Consider the following 12,873-nt stretch of genomic DNA (forward strand, 5'->3'; position numbering starts at 1 on the left):
TAGACAGGCCCGCTGGTCATTGTTTTTCTCCCGTTTTGACTTTGTGGTTTCATATTTACCAGGTTCTAAGAATGTGAAGGCCGATGCTCTGTCTAGGAGCTTTGTGCCTGATGCTCCTGGAGTCGCTGAACTTGTGGGTATTCTTAAGGAAGGAGTTATCCTGTCAGCTATTTCTCCAGATCTGCGACGTGTGTTGCAGAGATTTCAGGCTGGTAGGCCTGACTCTTGTCCACCTGACAGATTGTTTGTGCCTGCTAAATGGACCAGCAGAGTCATTTCCGAGGTTCATTCCTCTGTGTTGGCAGGGCACCCGGGAATTTTTGGCACTAGAGATCTGGTGGCCAGGTCCTTTTGGTGGCCTTCCTTGTCAAGAGATGTGCGGTCATTTGTGCAGTCCTGTGGTACTTGTGCTCGAGCTAAGCCTTGCTGTTCTCGTGCCAGCGGGTTGCTCTTGCCCTTGCCTGTCCCGAAGAGACCTTGGACACACATCTCTATGGATTTCATTTCGGATCTTCCGGTGTCTCAGGGCATGTCTGTCATCTGGGTGATATGTGATCGTTTCTCCAAGATGGTCCATCTGGTTCCTTTGCCCAAACTGCCTTCCTCTTCTGATCTGGTTCCTGTGTTCTTCCAGAACGTGGTTCGTTTGCACGGCATTCCTGAGAATATTGTGTCGGACAGAGGATCCCAGTTTGTTTCCAGGTTCTGGCGATCCTTTTGTGGTAGGATGGGCATAGATTTGTCGTTTTCGTCCGCTTTTCATCCACAGACTAACGGTCAAACGGAACGAACTAATCAGACTCTGGAGGCGTATTTGAGGTGTTTTGTCTCTTCTGATCAGGATGATTGGGTGACCTTCTTGCCGTTGGCTGAATTTGCCCTTAATAATCGGGCTAGTTCTGCCACCTTGGTTTCGCCATTTTTCTGCAACTCTGGTTTCCACCCTCGTTTTTCCTCGGGACATGTGGAGCCTTCTGACTGTCCTGGGGTGGATTCTGTGGTGGATAGGTTGCAGCGGATCTGGAATCATGTGGTTGACAACTTGAAGTTGTCACAGGAGAAGGCTCAGCGTTTTGCCAACCGCCGCCGCGGTGTGGGTCCCCGACTTCGCGTTGGGGATTTGGTATGGCTGTCTTCTCGATTTGTTCCTATGAAGGTCTCCTCTCCCAAATTTAAGCCTCGATTTATTGGTCCTTACAAGATATTGGAGATCCTTAATCCTGTATCTTTTCGCCTGGATCTTCCGGTGTCGTTTGCCATTCACAACGTATTTCATAGGTCCTTGTTGCGGCGGTACGTTGTGCCTGTGGTTCCTTCTGCTGAGCCTCCTGCTCCAGTGTTGGTTGAGGGCGAGTTGGAGTACGTGGTGGAGAAGATCTTGGACTCTCGTCTCTCCAGGCGGAGGCTTCAGTACCTGGTCAAGTGGAATGGCTATGGTCAGGAGGATAATTCCTGGGTGGTCGCCTCTGATGTGCATGCGGCCGATTTAGTTCGTGCCTTTCACGCCGCTCATCCTGATCGCCCTGGTGGTCTTGGTGAGGGTTCGGTGACCCCTCACTAAGGGGGGGTACTGTTGTGAATTTACTTTTTGGCTCCCTCTAGTGGCTACTAGGGATTTGACTCTGGGTATGTCTGTCATTCCTTTTATGCTCACCTGGGTCGTTAGGTCAGGGGTGTTGCTATATAAGCTCCCTGGACCTTCAGTTCAATGCCTGGCAACGTTGATATCAGAGCTAATCTGTAGTGCTCTTGTCCACTGATCCTGGTTCCTGCTTCATTAAGCTAAGTCTGTTTTTTTTTGCTTTTTGCAATTTGTTTTTGTTTGCTATTTTTGTCCAGCTTGTATATAATCTGTTTCCTGACCTTGCTGGAAGCTCTAGGGCGGCTGGTGTTCTCCCCCCGGGCCGTTAGATGGTTCGGGGGTTCTTGAATCTCCAGCGTGGATTTTTTGATAGGGTTTTTGTTGACCATATAAGTTATCTTACTATATTCTGCTATTAGTAAGTGGGCCTCTCTGTGCTAAACCTAGTTCATCTCTGTGTTTGTCATTTCCTCTTACCTGACCGTTATTATTTGTGGGGGGCTTGTATCCTACTTTTTGGGTCCTTTCTCTGGAGGCAAGAGAGGTCTTTGTTTTCCTCTTCTAGGGGTAGTTATCTCTCCGGCTGGCGCGAGACATCTAGCGACCAACGTAGGCATGTTCCCCGGCTACTTCTAGGGTTGGCGTTAGGAGTAGATATATGGTCAACCCAGTTACCACTGCCCTATGAGCTGGATTTTTGTACTTCGCAGACTTGCTGATATCTCTGAGACCCTCGCCATTGGGGTCATAACAGGGTTTAGCCTAGAGCCTTTGGAAGTTCCTATCCCTCTGAAGGGTATCGACTCCACACCATTGGCTAGGAATAAACCACAATACTGGACACAAGTGACTATGTGTATGACTCCTGACCATCGGGAGGTGATTCGCTTCCTTGTGTTGCATAACTTGCATGATGTCTTAGTGCTTGGATTGCCATGGTTGCAAACTCATAATCCAGTCCTTGACTGGAAAACAATGTCTGTGTTAAGCTGGGGATGTCAGGGGGCTCATGGGGAAGTACCTTTGGTTTCCATTGCTTTATCTACTCCCTCTGAAATTCCGGCATTTTTGTCTGACTATTGTGATGTTTTTGAGGAGCCCAAACTTAGTTCTCTCCCCCCTCACAGGGATTGTGATTGTGCTATAGACTTGATTCCGGGCAGCAAGTTTCCCAAGGGTCGTTTGTTTAATCTGTCTGTGCCTGAACATGCTGCTATGCGAGAGTATATTAAGGAGTCCTTGGAAAAGGGACATATCCGTCCATCCTCATCCCCTTTAGGAGCAGGTTTTTTTTTCGTGGGTAAAAAAGATGGCTCCCTGAGGCCCTGTATTGATTATCGCCTGTTAAATAAGATTACAGTCAAATACCAGTATCCTTTGCCACTATTGACTGATTTATTTGCTCGTATTAAAGGGGCAAAGTGGTTCTCTAAGATTGATCTTCGGGGTGCGTATAATTTGGTGCGGATTAAGCAGGGAGATGAGTGGAAAACTGCATTTAATACGCCCGAGGGCCATTTTGAGTATTTGGTAATGCCTTTTGGTCTTTCTAATGCTCCTTCAGTCTTTCAGTCCTTTATGCATGATATTTTCCGTAAATACCTGGATAAATTTATGATTGTGTATTTGGATGATATTTTGATTTTTTCGGATGACTGGGAGTCGCATGTTCAACAGGTTAGGAAGGTTTTTCAGGTTTTGCGGGCCAATTCTTTGTTTGTAAAGGGTTCAAAGTGTATTTTTGGGGTTCAGAAGATCTCCTTTTTGGGGTATATTTTTTCCCCTTCTTCTGTTGAGATGGATCCTGTCAAGGTTCGGGCTATTTGTGATTGGACGCAGCCTACTTCCCTGAAGAGTCTTCAGAAGTTCTTGGGCTTTGCTAATTTCTATCGTCGATTTATAACTGGGTTTTCAAGTGTTGCTAAACCTCTGACTGATTTGACTAAGAAGGGTGCTGATGTTGCCAATTGGTCCTCTGCGGCTGTGGAGGCCTTTCGGGAGCTTAAGCGCCGCTTTTCTTCCGACCCTGTGTTGCGCCAGCCTGATGTTTCGCTCCCTTTTCAGGTTGAGGTTGATGCTTCCGAGATTGGAGCGGGGGCGGTTTTGTCGCAGAGAAGTCCCGATTGCTCAGTGATGAGACCATGTGCATTCTTCTCTCGAAAGTTTTCGCCCACCGAGCGAAATTATGATGTCGGTAATCGGGAGCTCTTGGCTATGAAGTGGGCATTTGAGGAGTGGCGTCATTGGCTTGAGGGTGCTAGACATCAGGTGGTGGTCTTGACTGATCACAAGAATCTGATTTACCTTGAGTCTGCCAGGCGTCTGAATCCTAGACAGGCGCGCTGGTCGTTGTTTTTCTCCCGGTTTAATTTTGTGGTTTCATACTTGCCGGGTTCAAAAAATGTGAAGGCAGATGCCCTTTCTAGGAGTTTTGAGCCTGACTCCTCTGGTGATTCTGAGCCTACGGGTATCCTTAAGGATGGGGTGATTTTGTCTGCTGTCTCCCCAGACTTGCGACGTGCTTTGCAGGAGTTTCAGACTGATAGGCCTGATCGTTGTCCGCCTGGGAGACTGTTTGTTCCAGATGAATGGACCAGTAGAGTCATCTCGGAGGTTCATTCTTCTGTGTTGGCAGGTCACCCTGGAATTTTTGGTACCAGAGATTTGGTGGCCAGGTCCTTCTGGTGGCCTTCCCTGTCTCAGGATGTGCGTGCCTTTGTACAGTCTTGTGATGTTTGTGCTCGGGCCAAGCCTTGCTGTTCTCGGGCTAGTGGATTGTTGTTGTCCTTGCCTATTCCGAAGAGGCCGTGGACGCACATCTCTATGGACTTTATCTCGGACCTCCCGGTTTCTCAGAAAATGTCCGTCATTTGGGTGGTGTGTGACCGTTTTTCTAAGATGGTTCATTTGGTACCCTTGCCCAAATTGCCTTCTTCATCTGAGTTGGTTCCTTTATTTTTTCAGAATGTGGTTCGTTTACATGGTATCCCGGAAAACATCGTTTCTGACAGGGGGTCTCAATTTGTGTCTAGGTTCTGGCGAGCGTTCTGTGCCAGGATGGGCATTGATTTGTCTTTTTCGTCTGCATTCCATCCTCAGACTAATGGCCAGACGGAGCGAACTAATCAGACCTTGGAGACTTATTTGAGGTGTTTTGTGTCTGCTGATCAGGATGATTGGGTCGCCTTTTTGCCGTTGGCAGAGTTTGCCCTCAACAATCGGGCCAGTTCTGCCACTCTGGTTTCTCCTTTCTTTTGCAATTCAGGGTTTCACCCTCGTTTTTCATCTGGCCAGGTGGAATCTTCGGATTGCCCTGGAGTGGACACGGTGGTGGATAGACTGCAACGGATTTGGAGTCGTGTGGTGGACAATTTGAAGTTGTCTCAGGAGAAGACTCAGCAGTTTGCTAATCGTCATCGTCGTGTGGGTCATCATCTCCGCATTGGGGACTTGGTGTGGTTATCTTCTCGTTTTGTCCCTATGAAGGTCTCTTCTCCTAAGTTTAAACTTCGGTTCATAGGTCCTTATAAGATTTTGGAGATTCTTAATCCTGAATCTTTTCATTTGGACCTACCAGCATCTTTCACCATTCATAATGTCTTCCATCGGTCGTTTTTGCGGAGGTACGAGGTACCGGTTGTTCCTTCTGTTGAGCCTCCTGCTCCTGTGCTGGTGGAGGGTGAATTGGAGTATGTTGTGGAGAAGATTTTGGACTCTCGCGTTTCCAGACAGAGACTTCAATATTTGGTTAAATGGAAGGGATACGGTCAGGAGGATAATTCTTGGGTGACTGCCTCCGATGTTCATGCCTCTGATTTGGTTCGCGCCTTTCATAGGGCGCATCCAGATCGCCCTGGTGGTTCTCATGAGGGTTCGGTGCCCCCTCCTTAAGGGGGGGGTACTGTTGTGAATTCTGTTTTTGGGCTCCCTCTGGTGGTTACTGGTGGTACTGGTTGACTTTTGTCTTGCACCTGTTCCCATCAGGAATCTGGGAGTTTCCTATTTAGTCTGGCTTCTCAGTCATTCTAGTGCCGGCAATCAATGTTACCAGAGCACCTCTGTTGCTTGCTACGTGCTCCAAGTCTGCAATTCAGCTAAGTTGGATCTTTGGCATTTTTTGTGTTTGTTTGTCCAGCATGCATTTATATTTCTCTTGCTGCTGGAAGCTCTAGTGATCTGAAATTACTACTCCGGTGTCATGAGTTGATAACGGAGTTAAAGTAATTTCAGGATGGCTGTTTAGGGTTTTGAGGTGACCGCGAAGTCCTCTTTTGTATTTTCTGCTATCTAGTCAGAGGGCCTCTCTTTGCTGAATCTATATTCATACTGCGTACGTGTTTTCCTCTTACCTAACCGTTATTATATGTGGGGGGCTACTATCACTTTTGGGGTTTCCCTGGAGGCAAGCCAGGTCTGTGTATTCCTCTACTAGGAGTAACTAGATCTCCGGCTGGTGCGAGGTGTCTAGGGATAATCGTAGGCACACCCCCTGGCTACTATTAGTTGCGTGTTAGGTTCAGCGTCGCGGTCATCTGAGATTCCATCATTCCTAGAGCTAGTCCGTTTTTGCCTGAGTCCCTGCCATTGGGAACCATGACATTTCTCCTCATTTTCCTGTGATTTTAGGCATTCCTTGGTTGCGTTCTCAGAACCCAATTATCAACTGGGAGACAAAGGAGATTATCTTTCCAACAAGGAGCAACTCAGCGTTAACAGAAGCTGTCCCTGAGTCCACGGCTACGGAACCACATGTACAGGTATCTTCTTTACCTCCAGCATATAAAGAGTTCTCTGACCTCTGTGACAAGAAGAATGCAGATCAACTTCCTCCACATAGGCATTATGACTGTTCCATTGAGTTGCTTCCTGGGGCAGATATTCCTTTTGTTCACGTATACCCTTTGGCAGCACCTGAACTTCAAGCCTTAAAGGAGTATATTGATGAAAATATGGCCAAAGGCTTCATACGTCCTTCTTCCTCACCAGCAGGGGCACCCATTTTTTTGGTAAAGAAGAAGGATGGGACCCTGAGACCCTGTGTTGACTATCGGGAACTCAATAAGGTAACCGTACAAAACCGTTACCCTTTGCCTCTGATTCCCGAATTACTGAAAAGAGTCCGCCATGCTAAGGTGTTCTCTAAGCTGGATCTTCATGGGGCTTATAATTTGGTGCGTATTCGTCCAGGGGATGAGTGGAAGACAGCATTCAGATGCCGGTATGGACACTTTGAATCTCTTGTGATGCCCTTCGGGCTTTGTAACGCCCCTGCAGCATTTCAACACCTTGTTAATGACATCTTCAGGGATTTGTTGGACCAGTTTGTGGTGATCTATTTGGACGATATACTAATCTTTTCTGACTCTCTACAGGAACATGAAGAACATGTCAAAACTGTTTTAAGACGTCTGAAAGAGAACAAACTGTATATCAAGCCAGAGAAATGCGAGTTCCATCATTCTGAGATACAGTTCTTGGGTTATATCATCTTTCCCCAGGGGCTGAACATGGAATCTGGTAAGATTCAGGCTATCCTTGACTGGCCAGCACCCAAGAACATTAAGGAGGTCCAACATTTTATTGGTTTTGCAAATTTCTACAGACGCTTCAATCGAAATTTTTCTGATATTGAACGTCCCATTACTTCCTTGACAAAGAAGGAAAAGCCCTTTAAGTGGGCATCACAGGCTCAAGAAGCTTTTGATCAGCTGAAGATCTGTTTCACATCAGCACTGCTGTTGATACACCCAGATCCAACACATCCTTTCATTGTGAAGGTGGACGCTTCTGATAATGCTTTGGGGGCTATTCTCTCCCAAAGAACTGGAGAGAAGGGTCTGCTACATCCTTGTGCTTTCTTTTCCCGTAGACTAACCTCAGTAGAGAAGAATTATGACGTGGGAGACAAGGAATTGCTGGCTATTATTGCAGCTTTCAAAGAATGGAGGCATCATCTGCAACGAGCTGCACATCAGATCATAGTGCTAACTGACCATCACAATCTAGAGTTCCTTAGATGCGCTAGATGTCTTTCTCCTCGTCAGGCTCATTGGAGTTATTCTTAAATCAATTTAACTTTGTTATCTCGTACCGTCCAGGTTCTCGTAATGGGAAGGCTGATGCTTTATTCCGAATCCATGCTGCGGATTCCGTACCTGGAGCCCCGTCCAAGACCATTCTATCTGATGCCAATTTCATCTGAGTTATCCACGATCGGGACTTGTGGAAGGAGTGCAGGGAGGCCTATGAAGGTGATGTATTTCTGGCCAACCCACCTGTGGATATTAATCTTGTCTTTAAGGGTGGCATGTGGTTCAGAGATCGACGTATCTACATCCCGGAGGTCGTCCATCTGCAGATCCTCAAGTTGGTACATGACTCCAAGTTGGCTGGTCACAGGGGGGTACAGAAGACACAAGAGTTCCTGAGCCGATTCTTCTGGTGGCCAACTTACCTGAAGGATACCAAGGACTATATTCTCTCTTGCGAGGTATGTGCCCATTACAAGACTCCTCATGTGGCACCTACGGGTTTTCTACAACCATTACCTGTTCCATCCCGCCCTTGGGGGTTCATATCAATGGACTTTATTGTGGAGCTGCCTACATCGGGGGGCATGAATGCAATCATGGTGGTAGTTGATCGCCTGACAAAAGCTGCTCATTTTGTTCCATGTACCGGCCTCCCCTCTGCTAAAGATACAGTGAACTTGGTTATACAGAATGTCTTTCGGGTGCATGGGGTGCCAGATGAGATCATCTCTGACCGTGGAGTGCAGTTCACTTCAAGATTCTGGAAGGGGTTTTGCTCTGCACTCAATATTAATGTCTGTCTCTCTTCTGCTTACCATCCCCAGACAAATGGTCAGACTGAGCGTACCAACCAGACGCTGGAACAATATCTAAGATGCTATGTCAGCCATCTCCAGGATGATTGGTTGGAGTTGTTGCCGTTAGCCGAATTTTAATAATAATTCTCAGAGGGCCTCCACTAAATTTACACCTTTCTTTGCCAATCTGGGTTATCATCCATGTATTTTACCTAGGTCTCCAATGAATTCTCCAGTTCCAGCAGTGGAGGAAAGACTGACTGCGATGAGACAAAATCTGGAGGTTCTGAAGGAATCCCTGACCACGGCTCAAGAACGTTATAAGAGATCGGCTGATAGATTCCGTAAACCTGCACCCATGTTCAAGGTAGGAGATTCCGTGTGGTTAGCAACTAAGAATCTGAAGTTAAATGTTCCTTCACAAAAACTTGGACAGAAATTCATTGGCCCTTTCAAGATCAACGGTATTGTGAGCTCTGTGGCCTGCCGGCTGAAGCTGCCTAGGACTATGAAGGTACACCCAGTTTTTCATGTATCTTTACTAAAGCCTGTATCTCCTAATACCTTCCAGAGACATGTTGTGCCACCTCCACAGCCTGTGGTGATTGACGGGCAAGAACAATTTGTGGTGGAGGAAATTATTGATTCCAGGATTTGCAGGAATCGGCTCCAATATCTGAAAAGATGGCAGGGATATCCCCCTGAGGAAGACTCTTGGGAACCTGTGGAAAACATCAATGCCCAACAGAAGATTTCTCATTTTCATCAGAGATTCCCTGAGAAACCAGGTCCAGGATCGTCCTGAGGCCGCTTCTAAGGAGGGAGTAATGTCAGGACTCTGAACATTTTTTACCTTTTGTGCATTACTGCCCTTTTCCAACATGGTGTCATTGGTCTCATCTGCACTTGTCTTCCTGCTATAAAACTCCACCCCAGCCTTCAGTCTGTGCTAGATTATTCTGCTTTGCATCCAGCTCCTGATTACTCCCTGGCCTTGCACCTGCACCTGCTCCTGTGAACCTGTGTTGGAGATCCTGCCACTCTGCTCTGAGTTCCTGCTGCATACACCAGTGTTCAGTAATCCTCCTTCATCTGCTGCTCGTGTTACTTCCATCTGCATTTGCTGGACATGTAAGCTGTCTCTGCTCTGCAAAACCTGAGACTATTAACCAGGCCTCCCTGGTAGAGCTAAGATATGATTTGAACTGCCTAATAGCATATCTATCTGTGTCGGGACTAAGTCAAGGATCTATTCGTGTCAAGTTTTCTCAAGAATAACTGTGCTTCATAGACTTTCTGTCTGTTTGCATCTACCTCTGAAGTTTCCTATTGACTGCTAAGCTGCGTTTATTATTTGCACCAAGTGTTATGGACTTGAGTTTCTCTCTGCACCTGCTTGAATCACCGCGTGATAATATAAGCTTTACCACTTATAAAACTGTGTCCTGTTGTCTTGTTCCACGCAAAGAGTCTCCTGAATTATCCCCTATAATTATTACAATCTGCTGATACTGAGAGGAATCCATGCGTCCCTCAACTTCAACAAGATTCCCGGTGCTGGCATTGGCCACACAGCCCCAATGCATGATGGAACCTCCACCAAATTTTACTGTGGGTAGCAAGTGTTTTTCTTGGAATGCTGTGTTTTTTTGCCGCCATGCATAACACCTTTTTGTATGACCAAACAACTCAATCTTGGTTTCATCAGTCCACAGGACCTTCTTCCAAAAATAAATTGGCTTCTCCAAATGTGCTTTTGCATACCTCATCCGACTCTGTTTGTGGCGTGCTTTCAGAAACGGCTTCATTCGCATCACTCTCTCATACAGCTTCTCCTTGTGCAAAGTGCATTGTATAGTTGACCAATGCACAGTGACACCATCTGCAGCAAGTTGATGCTGCAGCTCTCTGGAGGTGGTCTGAGGATTGTCCTTGACTGATCTCACCATTCTTCTTTTCTGCCTTTTTGATGTTTTTCTTGGCCTGCCACTTCTGGCCTTAACAAGAATTGTACCTGTGTTCTTCCATTTCCTTACTCTGTTCCTCACAGTGGAAATTGACAGGTTAAATCTCTGAGACAGTTTTCTGTATCCTTCCCCTGAACAACTATGTTGAATAATCTTTGTTTTCAGATCATTTGACAGTTGTTTTGAGGAGCCCATGATGCCACTCTTCAGAGGAGATTCAAACAGGAGAACAACTTGCAAGTGGCCACTTTAAGTAGCTTTTCTCATGATTGCATACACCTGGCTATGAACTTCAAAGCTCAATGAGGTTACAAAACCAAAAAAAGTGCTTTAGTAATCAGTAAAAAGTAGGTAGGAGTATTTAAAACAAGAAAATTATAAGGGTGCCCATACTTATGCACCTGTCAAATTTTGTTTGAATGCAGATTGCACATTTTCTGTTAGTACAATAAACCTCATTTCAAGGCAGAAACATTACTGTGTCCAACAGTTATTAGATATATGAAACTGAAATAGCTGATACAAAAAAAACAATTTTTATAAAACATTAAGCTTAAGATTAGTAGGGGTGCCCAAACTTTTCCATATAACTGTATATATATATATGTGTATATATATATATATATATATATATATATATATATATATATATATATACAGCTCTGGCAAAAATAAAGAGACCACTTCATCAATACCCTGTCATGGGCAGCCCAATTGCCAGACCTGTGCACCATTGAAAACCTCTGGAATGTGATCAAGAGGATGATGGATAGTCACTAGTTTTGAGCATTCCGATACCGCAAGTATCGGGTATCGGCCGATAATTGCTGTATCGGAATTCCAATACCAAGTTCCAATATTTTTGTGATATCGGAAATCGGAATCGGAAGTTCCCAATGTATGGTTCCCAGGGTCTGGAGGAGAGGAGACTCTCCTTCAGGCCCTGGGATCCATATTCATGTAAAAAATAAAGAATAAAAATAAAAAATATGGATATACTCACCCTCGGACGGCCCCTGGCTCTCACCGCTGCAAGCGTCTGCCTCCATTCCTAAGAATGCAGAGAGTGAAGGACCTGCGATGACGTCGCAGCTTGTGATTGGTCGCGTGAGCGGTCACATGAGTGGTCATGCGACCAATCACAAGCCGCAACGTCATCAAAGGTCCTTCACTCTGCATTCTTAGGAACGGAGGCTGCCGGTTACATCGCTAAGGTCCAGGGTCCGCCGGAGGGGTGAGTATATCCATAATTTTTATTTGTATTCTTTATTTTTTACATGAATATGGATCCCAGGGCCTGAAGGAGAGTTTCCTCTCCTTCAGACCCTGGGAACCATCCAGGATACCTTCCGATATTTGTGTCCCATTGACTTGTATTGGTATCGGGTATCAGTATCGGCGAGATCCGATATTTTGCCGGTATTGGCCGATCCAATCCGATAACGATACTTTTGAATATCGGAAGGTATCGCTCAACACTAATAGTCACAAGTAGTGTTGAGCATTCCGATACTGCAAGTATCGGGTATCGGCCGATACTTGCTGTATCGGAATTTCCGATACCGAGATCCGATACTTTTGTGGTATCGGGTATCGGGTATCGCAACAACATTAATGTATTAATGTGTAAAAAAGAGAATTAAAATAAAAAATATCGCTATACTCACCTGTCCGACGCAGCCGGGACCTCAGCGAGGGAACCGGCAGCGTTGTTTGTTTAAATTTCGCGCTTTTACTTGGTTACGTGAAGTCCCGGCTTGTGATTGGTCAGGGCGGCCATGTTGCCGGGACGCGGACCAATCACAGCAAGCCGTGACGAAATTACGTCACGGCTTGCTGTGATTGGTCCGCGTCCCGGCAACATGGCCACCATTAACCAATCACAAGCCGTGACGTCACGGGAGGCTGGACATGCGCGTATTTTGAAAAGCGCGCGTGCCCAGCCTCCAGTGACGTCCCGGCAACATGGCCGCCATTAACCAATCACAAGCCGTGACGTCACGGGAGGCTGGACATGCGCGTATTTTGAAAAGCGCGCGTGTCCAGCCTCCAGTGACGTCCCGGCAACATGGCCGCCATTAACCAATCACAAGCCGGGACGTCACGGGAGGCTGGACACGCGCGTATTTTGAAAAGCGCGCGTGTCCAGCCTCCCGTGACGTCACGGCTTGTGATTGGTTAATGGCGGCCATGTTGCCGGGACGCGGACCAATCACAGCAAGCCGTGACGTAATTTCGTCACGGCTTGCTGTGATTGGTCCGCGTCCCGGCAACATGGCGCCGTGACCAATCATAAGCCGGGACGTCACTGGAGGCTGGACACGCGCGCTTTTCAAAATACGCGCATGTCCAGCCTCCCGTGACGTCACGGCTTGTGATTGGTTAATGGCGGCCATGTTGCCGGGACGCGGACCAATCACAGCAAGCCGTGACGTAATTTCGTCATGGCTTGCTGTGATTGGTCCGCGTCCCGGCAACATGGCCGCCCTGACCAA

Source organism: Ranitomeya variabilis, chromosome 1 (genome assembly GCF_051348905.1).
Source record: "Ranitomeya variabilis isolate aRanVar5 chromosome 1, aRanVar5.hap1, whole genome shotgun sequence".
Lineage (NCBI taxonomy): Eukaryota > Metazoa > Chordata > Amphibia > Anura > Dendrobatidae > Ranitomeya > Ranitomeya variabilis.